This window comes from Otolemur garnettii, unplaced genomic scaffold (assembly GCF_000181295.1).
Source record: "Otolemur garnettii isolate 467f Iridium unplaced genomic scaffold, OtoGar3 scaffold00164, whole genome shotgun sequence".
Lineage (NCBI taxonomy): Eukaryota > Metazoa > Chordata > Mammalia > Primates > Galagidae > Otolemur > Otolemur garnettii.
The window spans coordinates 1274569-1288785 of record NW_003852559.1 but is presented as its reverse complement, the minus strand read 5'-3'; positions in this window follow the sequence as shown (position 1 = coordinate 1288785).

Sequence of the window (14217 nt, the reverse complement as noted above, 5' to 3'; positions counted from 1 at the left end):
GGCAGGTGGATTGCTTGAGTTTGAGACCAGCCTGAACAAAAGTGAGACCCTGTCTCTGCTAAAAATAGAAAAGCTGAGTCAAGAGGATTGCTTGAGCACAAGAGTTGAGGTTGCTGTGAGCTATGATGCCATGGTACCCTACCCAGGGTGACAGCTTGAGACTCTGTCTCAAAAAAAAAAGATACTCTAGTGCCATGAAAAGAGGAAGGAGTATATTAATTAAACTTAGTTTAATTAAAGGTATAATGTATGCTACCTTAAAGGTAAGGTCGTGTGTGTGTGTGTTTGGGTGTAAAGTAGCTGCTTCTTTAGATACTCCAAGACTTGTTTATTTATCTACCACCAACCTCTATGCTCCTATGATATACATAGCAAACCTTCATTAAAGTATGAAATAGTCTTTTAAAAAAAGATACTCTAGGCCCCGGCCGAACTGCAGCAAAAAAATAGCCAGGCATTGTGGTGGGCGCCTGTAGTCCCAGCTACTCAGGAGGCTGAGGCAAGAGAATTGCCTAAGCCCAGGAGTTGGAGGTTGCTGTGAGCAGTGTGACTCTACCGAGGGCGATAAAGTGAGACTCTGTCTCTAAAAAAAAAAAAAAAAATACTCTAACGCCATGAGACGAAGAGGGAGAACATTAGCTAGTATGCAAACAGTTATGCAGGGGAGATGGGAAGAAAGTTGAGTCCAATCAGCTAAGATCAATAAGTTTTCTTAGTTTTGGAACCAGTCAGCTTGCAAAAAGCTAAGACCAGAGTGATATAGGCAAAGCTCACTACACTTGCAAAATCCCTAGAGGAAAAAGTGCTTAATGTTATTCTCTATATGGTGTGACAGAATCCAGTGATGAAGCCACATAAAACAAGATGAGTTCACACAAATGGGCAAGGACCAAATTGTTTGGGACTTGCGAGCTATGATTAAAAATCATATTTTATTATGTTTGATGCTAAATATGTAAAGGATTTCTGTTTGTAAAAGATTATTCAGGTTGCTGCATAAAAGATGGATTGTAGCAAACAAGAGTGGATACTGATAGCAGCCTATTATAGTGGTGATATTGTGAATGACAGGTGAAATGAAGCAAAGTAGACGGACTTGGAGTGTAATTTGGGGGTAAAACTGAAATTTTTGAACTTATAATTTCAACTAGAATGCTCCTGAAAACTACTCCTTATATGACTTTGGGCTTTTGTTTTTTAACCTTTCCCACTGTGTTTCTTATCTGTAGAATGGGGGTTTAAGGGACATTAAAATAACACACCCAAAATGTAAGGGTTGTCCCATGATATCTGGTGTGTAGTGGGTAGTAGCACACCATACAGTAGCTATCATTCTTATGTTATTGTAGCCCCATAACTGATATGTCTGTGTCGAATTCTGTCTCTACACTAAACAATATCTTGACATTGCCACCCAAATCGGCTTTATAAGTTACAAATTGTTTCACTCCTTTACTTAAAAAAACCTCTTAAGTCCTCATCAATATAAACTTCACAACATACATCAAAGATACCCATCTGTTGTTGAATCTTCATTTTTCACATCTTGTCCCCCTATACTACAGGCCCTAGACTAGTGCTCCTCAAACTTTAACATGCTTACAGCTCACCAGCTCATTTTGTTTAAAACAGACACTGATTCAGTGAACAAGAAATCCCATTTCACTGTGGGCAAGGGACGTGAACAGAAGCTTCACTGAAGAAGACAGGCACATGGCCTACAGACACATGAAAAAATGCTCATCATCAGAGAAATGCAAATCAAAACTACTTTGAGATATCATCTAACTCCTGTAAGACTGGCTCACATAACAAAATCTCACAACTACAGATGTCGGTGTGGATGTGGAGAAAAGGAAACACTTCTGCACTGCTAGTGGGAGTGCAAGTTAATACGTCCCTTATGGAAAGAAATATGGAGAACACTCAGGGATCTAAAAGTAGACCTGCCATTTGATCCTGCAATTCCTCTACTAGATGTATATGCAAAAGACCAAAAATCACTTTATAACAGACATATTTGCACCGGATTGTTCATTGCTGCTCAATTCATAATAGCAAAGTCATGGAAGAAGCCCAAGTGCCCATTGATCCATGAATAGATTAATAAATTATAGTATATGTACACCATGGAATATTATTCAGCCTTAAAAAAGATGGAGACTTTAACTCTTTTACATTTACATGGATGGAGCTGAAACATATCCTTCTTAGTAAAGTACCTCAAGAATGGAAGAAGAAATATCCCATGTACTCAGTACTATTATGAAGCCAATTTATGATCACTCACACTTTCATATGAAGAATAGATCTCAACTATGGCCCAAGATGAAGGAGGGTAGAGGGAGGGTTGGGAAGGGAGGGGAGAGGTCAGATCGAGGGAACGTGAATGGTGGGATCACACCAATGGTGAATAATGCAAGGGTACATGTCGGATCTATTAGTACAGAGTATAAATGTCTTAACACAATAACTAAGTAAACAAGATGAGGTATATATTAACCAGTGTGATGTAAACATTCCTAATTCTATATGAAATCAGCACATTGTACCCCATAAATGCATTAATGTATACATGAAAGAAAAGAAGATCTGGGTGAGGTCTGAGGTTCTGCATTGTTGACAAGTTCTCCCAGGATATTTCCTGCTAGTCTCTGGACCACATTTTGAGAAGCATAGCACTATGTACTTAAAGTTCCTGCAAGGTTATTCTGTGTCCCTGTAACTTTGGCTTTTCTAATTAATCTGATCTCACTGTCTGGAATGACCTTTCCTCATTCCTCTACTTAATGAAATCATTCTCATCTTTTAAGATCTAACTGAAAGGTCATTTTCTCTATGAAAAATTTTTTTTTTTAAACATTCATTTCATTCGCCACTACAGCCTCCCAAGTATTCGCTTTCTCTCTTTCTCATAGTCTTATGCGATACAATGGCAAATGGCTTTACTGCAGCAATACCATTGTGTACTGGACTGTTGATGTTCCCTGTTGTGCTCCTGTGGTCAAGTGTTCTCTCTTTATTCTTTCAGCAAGTTAGGAAGTTGCTTGTACAAATGAATAAATAAAGCTGTGTTGTGCGCTTCTGAAAAATGATGAACCACTCTGTATAGCAAATAAATAAATAAATATTTATTCTGAGTAAATACAAAGTTGGTTTTTTTTACGCTTAATTTTGCATTTTATTTATTTATTTTTTTTCATAAAGCACTCCTTAAATTTTCTTCAGTGGTTGTAGCTAGTCATCTATGCAATTATACTTCCATTAGAAAGTCAATTTATTGAGTTTATTAACTCTTACCAGGGTAATATTCTTTTTCCGATTTGAAAGCCTCAGGCTTTTCTTGGCTTATACCAAGCTAAAATTTGTAAAGATTATACACGCTGTGACTAATGATTTCTTTTAACTATGCTATCAGAGAGTAACACAGTTAAAAAGTGTTTGCCTGAAGCTGGTAAGAAATGAAAAAAAAAAAGAAAAGGAAATATAACTGCCTTTTTAACATTTAAATAATATAAAAAAGAGTAATAGGTATGCTGCTTAATTTATGTTTTAATATCTACAGCCAATTCTTTAAAAAGTTCATTTTAAGCTTTTTAAAAATTATATTTATCTATTGGAGAAATTTATGAATCACATTCGACCAAAAGTGTCTTCAGGGTATGAATTATACTTTTAACTACCCCTTTAGCTTTCATGAAATTTTCTGAAAGAGAGAATTCAGAATTTATTTCCTCTCTCCCAACCCTCCTAGTTCCCAACTGGAGAGAAATCTCTTTGAAGTCAGTTAGAACTCTTCGCTTGCATTGTAGCATAAAATGAAAGCTTTCCCTGCAACAGCTAACCAGGAGACCTGTCTGTGGATCTGCAGCTCCCAGGGTTCTGTTTTCAGGCTGATGAGTTGCGCTTTTCCATATGCACAACTCTGGGTGTTGCTGACTTCAGTTAAGTAGACTTTCACATTTTAATTTACATAGCATTAACACTTTTCCCTGAGAAGTGACAGTTTTATGGAGACAGTTCCTTGTCTATTCTCATGAAATTAAAAAAAAAAAAAAAATCCACGGGGCATTCATTTACACTTCTAAAAGTGATAGGCTGTGTTTTTATGCCATTTTCATTTGCACTGCTTCTGATCTTGCCATCACTAATTAAAAAGGGAATTTAGGGTAATATAAACAATACTCTTTGGCTATCTTAAAAGCTTTTTTTTTTTTTTTTCTGTCTGATATCGAGGGAGAAAAGGCTGTTGGACAAAGGACAAATAGCTTTCAAGAGGTCTTAGAGTCTACTGTTTGTGCCTTCCTTTGTGGAACTTTCTTCCAGTTTAGCTTCTATTATCTGTCATTCTGTCCTACTTCAGCCCAGTGAGGGTACCCTAAAATCAATCACTGTGAAAGCAAGACAGAATTTAAATTGGATCTTGAAATAGGAATCTGATTTTAATATGAGGAGGGAAGCTATTTTGTTATGCCTGGTTAAAAAAGAATTGTCAGTGGGCGCCCAAATGTAGGAAGAATGTTTGGAATATTCTATGGGCAGCTCAGTGATCAGCTTTGTTGGATAGTAAAAGATAATTGAAAGGGGAAGCTTGGGGTGGCACCTGTGGCTCAGTGAATAGGGTGCTGGCCCCATATACTGAAGATGGTAGGTTTGAACCTGGCCCCAGCTAAACTACAACAAAAAATAGCCAGGTGTCATGGCGGGTGCCTGTAGTCCAGCTACTCAGGAGGCTGAGGCAAGCGAATTTCCTAAGCCCAAGACCTGGAGGTTGCTGTGAACTATGTCACCACAGCACTCTACTGATGGTGACAAAGGGAGACTCTGTCTTTTTTTTTTTTTAAAAAAAAAGGAAGCTTGAGGGCAGATTACTGAAAAACATAAATTTGGATTAAGTTGTTTAGACATTATTCAGTCTATGTTATGAGTTGTTGAAATATATTTTAAAATGGTAAGATGATGGTCATGTTAATTTTGGATGGGTATGAGTATGAAACATCCTGGGACTATAGTAATAGTCAACAAGTAAAGAGAGGGAAACACAATAGATAATACCAAGCCTTGGAAAGCTGATCCACATCTGTAGTCTGGTTCACAAACTCAGGTAGTAAAGGGGCAATTATAGTAGCAGAATCTTTCTTTCTACTGTGGAATGGCAATAAATAATAATAGCAATCTTGGAAGTCAAAGGGTTCACAGTGCATGTCATAAAATCTTCCTTTTTGGCAGATCCCTTGCTGGTGGGGGACAAGTTTACCCTGCAAATAATCAGACAAAGTAAAGAGCTTATCCTGATTCAAGAAGACTAGGAGCCTTTAGTTACTTCCTGAGATTCAGGGTAGGCTCTCAGTTCTATAGTTTGCGTATGAGATATGTTGAGATGAGGTGAACATGGGTGCTGAGATATTAGCACATGGAATATCTTGCAGAAAGTAAAGAGTAAGATCAGACCCAGAAACTTTGTCTGATGCATAAGGCCAACAGGATGTGGTTATATGATCACACTGGGCTTATTCTTAACTCACTGGACACTGAGTATATTGGTGATGAAGGAGGTTATAGGTTTGAGGTAATCCAGCTGACCTCTGGCTCATCAGACCTAAAGAGGCCGATCTGATGACAGCAGTGAGGTGGTAAACTGCTATGGGCTGAGCCTGCTGCAGCTGATTCCTCATTGGGGAAGAAGCAGAGGAAATGAAGCAGGGGGTAGCAGATGTTTCACATAGTGTCTGTCTCCGCCTAGAAACTCTTCAGTGGTCTTTATAAGAATGTTCTACAGCAGGAGCCTGCTATTCAAGTTCCTATGCAATATTTATCAAATGGCTTTGTATCGTATTATCTCTTACAGTTTTTTTACATGAACTTAAGCACTTAATTTATCTGCTATCCTCACAGACTTCATCCTTTCCCATCTCTACTCTTTTTCTTATAATTCCATTTTTCCTGAAATGCCTTTTCTTCTTGCTACTTATCAAAATTCTGTAAGATTTAGGACAACCATTCACATCCCTCTTGTTTATTTCAGCTCACAAAAAAGTAAGCTCTCTCTTAAGATCAGACTTCTTATCTATGAAACATTTTCTAATCCTTCCTTCTTGTAAGAATTCTGCATTCACATTTTTCAGTATAACAGGTTTATTGAGAGTCTACCTAGACACTGATAAGTGGGGGAAGACTACATTTTTTTGTAACAGGACTTCACCTCTGTATTTATGTTATAAAAAATGTGACATATATCACTAGGTGTATTGTTTTCTTGGGCTCACAACAGAAATTCTTAGTGGGCTGGGTAGGATCAAGGTGCCAACCCAAGTTAGTTGCTAGAAAAGGCCCTCTTTCTTGCTAAAGATGAACCATCTCTTTGCTGTGTCCTACCATGACAGGGATAAAACTCTCTAGTGTCTCTTCTTTTTGTAAGGAGATGAGTCCCCATCATGGGGGCTCTACCCTTATGACCTCCTCTAGATCTGATTACCCTCCAAAGACCTCATCTGTTAATACCATCACAGTGGTGGATAGGGCTTCAGTATATGAATTCTAGGTAGACACATTTAGTCTATCACTTTCCACTCGTGATTGCCCAAAATCCGTATTCTTCTCACAAGCAAAATATATTCATTCTATCCCAATGGCCTCCAAAGTCTTAACCCATTCTGGCATCAACTCTAAAGTCCAAAGTTTTATCTAAATGCCATTTAAATCAGATGTGATGAGGCTCTAGATATGATTCATTCTGAAGTAAGATTTCTCTCCATCTGTGAACCTGTGAAACCAGATAAATTATGCACTTTCAAAATACAATGGTAGCATATGCATTGGGTAGACATTCGCATTCCAAAAGGGAAAAATAGGAAAGGAAAGAGTAATGGGTGCTATGCCTGTCCAAGATGTAGCAATGCAAGTCCCAGTAGATATTAAGTTGTGATAAAAATCTCTTTGGTTTGATGCTCTATTCTTCCCTTTCACCGGGGCGGCAACATCACCCTCATGGCTGGGTAGTGTGTGCACACCTTTTTTTGTAGGGAGGACTGCAAGGCCTTATTTATACCATAGCTCTTTGCAGAACTGCCGTCTTTCCTTTGAAGCAGGATGGAGTAGTCTTACCCCCTGGGCTGGTGCACTCTGGTCTGTGGTGAGAGTGGCATCCCTGATAACCTCTAAAATGTTTATGTTTTCCTATCTTCTTTTCTTAAATGGTGGCTTATGTTCATAGATGAATGATTCTATGGTCCCATCTTGTAGAATCCAAAAGTCCAGCAGCCTTTCTTCATTCTGTCCCACTTTTAATGTTCCTTTTAGCTCAAACTAGCATAATTCCATCCATATTCCTGACCTCTGATGGAATAGCTAAGGTCATGAGCCACACTCAGGATCATGGTCTCTTTATCAACCAGCTGCTCAGCCACATCCTTAATTGTCTCTTCTGAACAAATGTACTCATCTTTTACAATATGAATAGCTGAGAACTTTCTAGATCTTTACATTTTGGTTCCTTTTTGCTCAACAATTATATCTTTAATTTATTTCTTTCCTATTGGATTTTATTATAATCAACCAGGAGGAAACAAGCCATTGCTTGAAATCTTTAATTAGAGATCTTCTCAGCTAAGTATCCAGATTCATTGCTTACAAGTTTTAACTTCCACAGAACAGTAGGACATGATCACAATTCAACCAAGTTCTTTGTCACTTTGTAACAAGGATTACCTTCCCTATAATTTCTAATAGCACATTCCCTACTTCCATCTAAGACCTCATGAGAATGTCCTTTATCATCTAAATTTCTACCAACATTCTGTTCATGATTATTTATGTATTTACGAAGAAGTTGGACACTTTCTGTAACACTTCTCTTTTCTTCTTGAGCCCTCAACAGAATCACCTTTAATGTCCATATTTCTAGCATGTACTTCAAAATTCCTCTAGTCTCCACCTGCTATCAAGATCCAAAGCCACCTCCCTATTTTAAGCATTTTTCAGAGCAGCACCCCACTTCTTTGTCCTACTAGGAAATAAAAATTCTGAATATTGATGAACCAATGATAGAATTTTAAATACACACACACACACACAAATAAAAAAACCCTGATAGAACTTTAAGGAGAGTTTTATAGTCAAAGATTTTGACTCCTACTCTCAATAATTAATAGCATAAGAGGACAGAATATAAAACATTTTATAGATTTGAATGGCACCGTCAACCAACTTGACCTAATTGACATTTATAGCACATTACATCTCCATCTACCAAGAGAATACATATTCTTATCTGAGCACAAGGAGTATTTATCAAGATATAATGAACAGAGAAATTTTAGAGAAAAAAATAAAATGAAACATGTTCTCTAACCACAAAACAATTAATGGAAATATAATGGGAAGGGGGCCACAATGGTGGACTAGAAGCAGCCCATACACTCCACTGTCTGGGAGAGGACTGAAAACTGCAAGGAAGAGGTGGACCCTTTTGGAGACAGCACTGGAGATCATCAGAGAACTCATAAGACACTCAGAGTGAAGGAGACAGGGACAGGGAGATTCACTTGCCAAGACTGGAAGATACCTGGGGAGACTCTTGTTGAATAAAAGATTTAAGTTTATGATAGGAAACAACAAAAGATCTAGAAGAAAGTGTGGGAAAAACTCTCAACACTGGTGTGAGGAAAGATTTCATGAGGAAGACTCCTTTGGCAATTGCAGCAACACTAAAAATAAATGAATGGGACATGATCAAATGGAAAAACTTCTGCACAGCTAAGGGCACAACAACTAAAGCAAATAGAAAACTTTCAGAATGAGAGAAGATATTTGTATGCTATGAATTTGGCAAAGGACTAATAACTGGAATCTACAAAGAACTCAAACTAATCAACAAGAAAAGAGCAAACAATTTTATTTATAAGTGGGCAAAAGGCACGAATAGAATTTTTTCCAAAAAGACTGACAAATGGCCAACAAACAATGAAAAAAATGCTTATTGTCCCTAATCATCACAGAAGTGCAATCAAAATCACCCTGAGATATCATCTAACCCCAGTAGGAAGAGGCCACATTACAGAGTCCCAAATCTGCAGATGCTGGTGTGGCAGTGGAGAGAAGGGAACACTTTTACACTGCTGGTTGGATTGCAAACTAAGACAGTCTTTATGGAGACTCCTCGAAGACCTAAAAGTAAATCTTCCATTTGATTCTGCAATCCTATTACTAGAGAGCTACCCAGAAAAAACAAATCATATTACTATAAGAACATTTCCACTAGAATGTTCGCCACAGCCCAAGTCACAGTTGCCAAGATGCGGAATCAACTCATGTGCCCATCAGCTCATGAATGGATTAATAAACTGTGGTATATTTGTATCATGGTATACTATTAGCTATAAAAAAAGATGGAGACTTTACATCATTTGTATTTACCTGGATGGAATTAAAGAACATTCTTCTTAGTAAAGTATCACAAGAATGGAAAAGCAAGTATCCTATGTACCCATTACTAATCTGAAGCCAAAAATAAACAATTACACCCCCACATGAGGGAAAAACACAACTAAGTACAAGTGGAGGGGCGGGGGAGGAAGGTAGGGGTTGGTAAACTCTCACCTAATGGGTACTATGTAAGGGTATACAGCACAGCCCCTGGGTGAAGGGCTCAACTACAACTTGAAGATTACCTAACAAATGCCAACAATGTAGGCGAATCCTTCATACCCTCGTATTAATCTGAAATAAAAAAATACCATCAACAGCTTAATATATGCAAAAACCCATTTGACAAATTTTAATATTCACTCCTGATTAAAATCTTTCAGAAACTAGAAATAAAAGGGAATTTCCTTGATAAAGGGTTATCTAAAACCTACAATTAAAATTATGCCCAGTGATGAAAACTGAATATTTTCCTCCCTATGATAGATTGTTCAATCTCACCACTTGTATTAAATATTGTTAAGTTCCAGCCAGGACAATGAGGAGAGGTGAAAAAAGCAAAGCATGTTTATATTTGAATGGAAAAAGCAGAACTGTTTCTAGATAGCAATATTGTCTCTAGAAAATCCAACGGAACCTATAGAAACCTACCAAAGGTAGCAAATGAGTATAAGTTTGCAATACACAAAATAAACATACAACAACTGGTTTTACTTTGATATATAACAACAAACCACTGGAAATTAAAATTTTAAAAATATCATTTACAATAGAATAAAAATCATCACACATGTAGCAATAAATTTGACAAAAGATATGTAGGACCCATACTCTGAAAACTACAAAACTGTATTGAAAGAAATGAAAGAAAACCCAAATGCATATTTAGAATGAGTCATTGTAATGGACTAAATGTTTATGTCCCTAAAATTCATGTTGAAATACTAACCTAGAAGCTGCAGCCTTTGAGGGTGATTAGGATATGATAGCAGGCCTTCATAAATGTCATTAGTGCTCTTGTGGCAGAGGACCCTTGGAGAGATCTCTCACTCCTTTGGCCCAGTGAGGCTATATTCAGAAAATGCCAGGGTTAGGGAGCAGTGCCTCACTAGACACAGAACCTGCTACTGTGCCTCAATCTTGGACTTCCCAGCTTCCAGAACGATGAGATACAAATTTCTGTTGTTTATAAGCCACCCAGGATAGAGTATTTCATTAGAGTAGCTCAAAAAGCCTAAGGCAGTCATCATAGACTGAAGACAATACTTTTAAGCTAGCAATTCTCCTTGAAATTGAATTATAGTTTCAACATAATCACTGTTAAAATACCAAGAATATTTTTTGGTGGAAATTGACAGATGCTTTAAAAATTTATGGAAATACAAAAACCTTGGAATACCTAAAATAACTTGGAAACTACAGAAAGGGTTAAAAGATTTATACTGTGAGATTTCAGGGCTTATATAACTCTGGCAAATAAGACTGTGGCACTGGAGTAATGACAAAAGGAGTAGCTAAGCAGACCAAAAGGTTCAGAAATGTACCATGCATATGTGGCTAATATGTTTTTTATACAGCTGTCATGGTAATTCAATGGGGAAAAGATAATTTGCTTCAAAGAATGGTGCTGAAAAAAATGGGATGCTTATAGGAAACATTTATTTAGATCCTTACCTCCCTATTTGAGGTCAGTAATTTTTGACTTGAGGTGAATTTTTGACCTCAAGTCAAAAATTAACTTGAATTGGATCATAAATCTGACTGCGAAAGCTAAGACTATAAAACTTCTTGAACAAAACTTTGGAGAAAAATATTTGTGACCTTGTTTTTGAAAAAGATTTTTAAAGTATGACACAAAAGGCAAAAACTATAGCAGAGAAATTAAAATGAATTTCATCAAATTAATACTTTTGCTTTTCACAAAGTTTGCTTTTCTTACTTTTTGAACCATAGACTGGTAGAATGCATTTACAAAATATATATCCTGCAAAGATGATGCAGCTAGCATATATAAAGAATTCTTAAAACTTGATAAGAAGACACACAAGTCAATTTAAAAATTGGACTGGCTGGCCAAGATAGCTCATGCTTGTGAGTCCAGAACTCTGGGGAACCAGGAATTCAAGAACAGCCTGGGCATAATAGTAAGACCACACTACCCATAAATAATTTTTTTAATTGGCCAGACAGGTGGTACATGTCTATAGTCTTAGGTACTTGGGAGGCTGAGAGATAAGGATGACATAAGTCCAAGAGTGTGAGGTTATAATGAGCTATGATCAGACACTGCACTCTAGCCTGTGTGACAGAGCAAGACCATATCTTAAAAAGAAAGAAAGAAAGAAAGAAACAGGCATTTCATTAAAGAAGATATGTGAGCAGTAAACAACCACATGCAAAGATGTTTAATGTCAGTAGTTATTAGGTAAGTTACAGATATCACAACAAGGTACCTCTACAGACTCACTACGATGGCTAAAATTTAATTGACTAACAATACCAAGTGTTGACATTTGGAACTGTCACACACTGCTGGTGGAAATATGAAATGCAGCAACAACTTTGAAAAAGCAGTTCAGTAGTTTCTTATAAAGTTAAGTTTAAACCTACCATATGTCCCAGCCATTCCACTCCTAGGTATGTGCCCAAGAGAATAAAAACACATATCTTTACAGAGGTTTATGCATGAATGTTCGTGGCAACTTTACTTACAGTAGCTCCGAACTAGAAATAGCCCAAATTTCCATAGTTAGGTGAGTGAATAAACAAATGACAGTATATCTATACAGTAAAATAGCACTCAGCAAAATAAATGAATGATGTCACAAAACAAGAACGGATCTCAAAATAATTATGCTCAGTGAAAAAATGTGCATTCCATATGATTACATTTATGCAAATGTTCAGATATTGCAAACTAACCTATTATTACAGAAAACTGATCAAGGGTTGCTTGGGATATTCTTGAGGGAGGGCTCATGTGGAGAGTTGAGACAGATTAACAAGGGGGCAGGAGAAAACTTTCATAGGTGATGGGTGTGTTCATTAGCTCAATTATGGTGCACCACATTTGTACACTTAAAACATGTGCAATCTCATGCCTAAGTAAAGCTGTTTAAAAACTATCATTGAGGCTTGGCGCCTGTAGCTCAAGCAGAGCTGGTAGGTTTGAATCCAGCCCCGGCCCTCCAAACAACAATGACAACTACAACCAAAAAAAAAAAAAGCTAGGCATGGTGGTGGGCGCCTGTAGTCCCAACTACTTGGAAGGCTGAGGGAGGCCCAGCTACTTGGGAGGCTGAGGCAAGAGAATCGCTTAAGCCTGAGAGTTTGAGGTTGCTGTGAACTGTGACACCACCGCACTCTACTGAGGGCGACATAGTGAAACTCTGTCTCAAAAAGAAAAAAAAAATCCTGTTAATGACTTTCAAGCCTCTAGACTATTTAGGGGTTTTTTATCATCTTAATAAATAGTTCCTGCAGACCTGTGTTATGCCACAGTGTGTAACTCCAGCTAGCACTGGGAAGATTCCATTGACATCTATGCACTTTAAAAGTCTGGGCCCTGGGGCTGCTGTGTGAGATGACAACGCTTACCAGCCACTCTTTGTATGTCCAGCATTGTTCTAAGTGCTTTATGCCTATTGTCTCCTCTTACACAACAATCCTGTGTGATAGGTCATGCCCTCTCACAGACAGCAGAACTGGGATTCAAAAAGAGTAAGTAGTTTGCATGAGATCACACATCCGATGAGAAAGAGATCTTGGAATTCCTGTTTTGGTTTTGGTGTGTTCACTTTCTTAACCAGTACGTTATGGCAGTCTCTGGTCATATCTTAATCACCATCTTCAGATACCGGTAAATGTGTCAAATGTAACTTTTTTTTTTACAGAGACAGAGTCTCACTTTATTGCCCTTGGTAGAGTGCTATGGTGTCACAGCTCACAGCAACCTCCAGCTCCTGGGCTTAGGCGATTCTCTTGCCTCTGTCAAATGTCACTTTTTCAAAGATCCTACCTATTGAAGATAGGAAAGCAAAGAATTTCATGGCAAGGTGGGTATTTACATTAGGGTGACCAGACGTCCTGCTTTTGGTGGGATAGTCCCGATTTTTAACAATTTGTCCTGCGCCCTCAGGGTTTTAATAAAGTCCCAGTTTTTTGAAAGAATGAACGAAAGGGTGGGAGAACAGGAAGGGAATATACCGTTTTCAGCTACCCTGTGGCTATTTCGCCAGGATATGAGTTTTATATTATTTTTGTTAATTTTATAATGTTAAACTATAATAATAACAAATAATTGCTGAGAAGTGATTATCAAGAACTGCTTATCAAAGTTTGCATTGTTGTCAGGCCCTGCTCCCACCCTGCCCCCTCCCAGGTGGATGATGTCCCGCTTTACCAATGTTAAAATCTGGTCACCTTAATTTACATCCCAATCTCCAAGAGTAACAATCAAATAACCTGAGCCAAAAGGTTATCACCCGTTAGTATTCATTCTAGATAACACAATGCACATTGGTTAAGAGTGCTTTTCATTGTGGTAAACAGGAAAACCATAGAGAAGGGAAGGTATACCAGGACAGAGACTTGTGCTGGGAATATTTGCTGAGCTTTTCCCCGTCAGTCTAGGCATCAAGGTTAATTCACCAATTCAGGTTCTTTGTCATCCTTTTTAATCCTGCCCAACACATTTAATATCTGTTTGTTAACATGCTTTTGCATATATGTGAATTATAAAAACAGTGGTGACTGTCAGGAGAGTTTGGGCTAAATTGGGTGTTTTAGGATCAG